The 1,626-nt window shown below is 38.8% G+C and overlaps 1 non-coding gene across 1 annotated transcript; it reads left to right on the top strand.

The window, feature by feature from the left end:
* The first annotated feature begins 1,221 nt into the window (after positions 1–1,221).
* On the top strand, positions 1,222–1,283 carry LOC128560582 (U7 small nuclear RNA). Its single transcript, XR_008373067.1, has one exon. It is a non-coding gene; the product is annotated as a U7 small nuclear RNA (small nuclear RNA).
* Positions 1,284–1,626: the final 343 nt, after the last annotated feature.

A 1,626-nucleotide genomic window follows, 5' to 3' on the forward strand; every position in this document is an offset into this window, starting at 1 on the left:
AAAAGTCTAGGTATTCTCCAAACTTCTGTTTGGTGGTCCTATCCTCTATGAAGATGAAGGAAACTAAACTGTTTCTCCCCCAAGTATTGAATATTAAGTTAAAGACACTGAAAATTCAGGTGAACATTCTGTCTCAGCCTCCATGTGCCCAATGGCAGGACATCCTTACTAGAGATGACACTTGCTTATTGGCCCAGAGAAGGCACCAGCAGGCAACAGAGGAATCTGGAAACATATTGTACTGTCTCCCCACATTTTCCCACCTTTTAGAAGACTGGAACTGATTTCTCTTTTGTCTTGTCACTAAGCCTGACAACTAAGTTTGCAAACGCATCCCAGAAAAGGTGCTACATACCTTGATGCTGAATTACCACTACGATCACCTTCGAGGTATTGCTCTTGGGAAGCCACGCACCAATGCCAGTGCCTAGTCCACCCTTCAAAGCAATTTTGGTACTCTTTTACTAGAGTGGCCATTAGATCTGTTTTCATACTCATACAATTATATCAATGTAAAAAATTAAATTAAACATTTTTTTTAATTGCCAATGATCCCAACTTTCCTGATAGCGACTCAATTTATCACAATAAGTCATGCTTTCACCATTTGTATGGAACCAAGTTTATCCAAATCAAAAGATATTTTGTATGTTATTAAAGTTTCTTGTAATTTTTAGGAGCTTATGAATTTGTGCTATGAAGTTGAACAAGGGTTATTTCCCCCTGTATAATAGACAGCTGAAAATAATTTCTGGTGTTTATTAGTGTCTCTTAAAGTGGTGCTTTCCTTGGTCTAGGCTGAATCCAGTTCCAATTAGCTTTTCTTATTAGAGTTAGCTCGACTCAGCTTTCCTTTGAGGCAATATTTAAGATAGTCTAGTATGTGTATTCTAATCCTCGTACGCCCAGTTGATACATGGAGCTCCTCTCTTCAGATTCCCTCTAAGCCTTTATGCTGGTGCTCTACCCAATTTTTTACCCCCTTGGGAGATGCTGCTGATGATTTTTTACCATTCTCTGTGGTTTTCCCTCACTCACTGATCCCTACAGGCCAAGGATGACTTACCTGATTTGTAGAGGAGAAACTAATGTCACTACTCATGTAGCACTTCCTTCCTACCATGCAGAAGCAGGCCAGGCAAAACTTTTCAGCTGCACCCACAAGTGGGAAGTTGTATTAGGGTTCTCAAAAAAAAATGGAACCAATAAAAGATATATATCTAGTGTTACAGCTCTTTTAGAATTTGTCTAGCAGGTTTTCCGGTCCCTACAAGAAGACCCCCCCCCAAAAAAAAAGATATATATCTATAAAGACATATATACACACACATACATATACTTTATATATACACACACATACATATAAAGAGAGAGAGATTGATTTATTATAAGGAATTGGTTCACTCAATTATGGAGACTGAGAAGTCCCAGGATGTATAGTGGATAAGCTGTAGTTCAAATAGTGTAGTTCATTTCAAAGCTGGCAGACTTGAGACCCAAGAAAAGCTGATGCTTTAGTTTGAGTCTAAGAGCAGGGAAAGTCTGCTGTCCGAGCTCAAAATAATCAGATAAGAGTTCCTTCTTACTCATGGAAGGCCAACCTTTTGTTCTGATTATGCTTCCAAC

Source organism: Nycticebus coucang, chromosome 11 (genome assembly GCF_027406575.1).
Source record: "Nycticebus coucang isolate mNycCou1 chromosome 11, mNycCou1.pri, whole genome shotgun sequence".
NCBI lineage: Eukaryota > Metazoa > Chordata > Mammalia > Primates > Lorisidae > Nycticebus > Nycticebus coucang.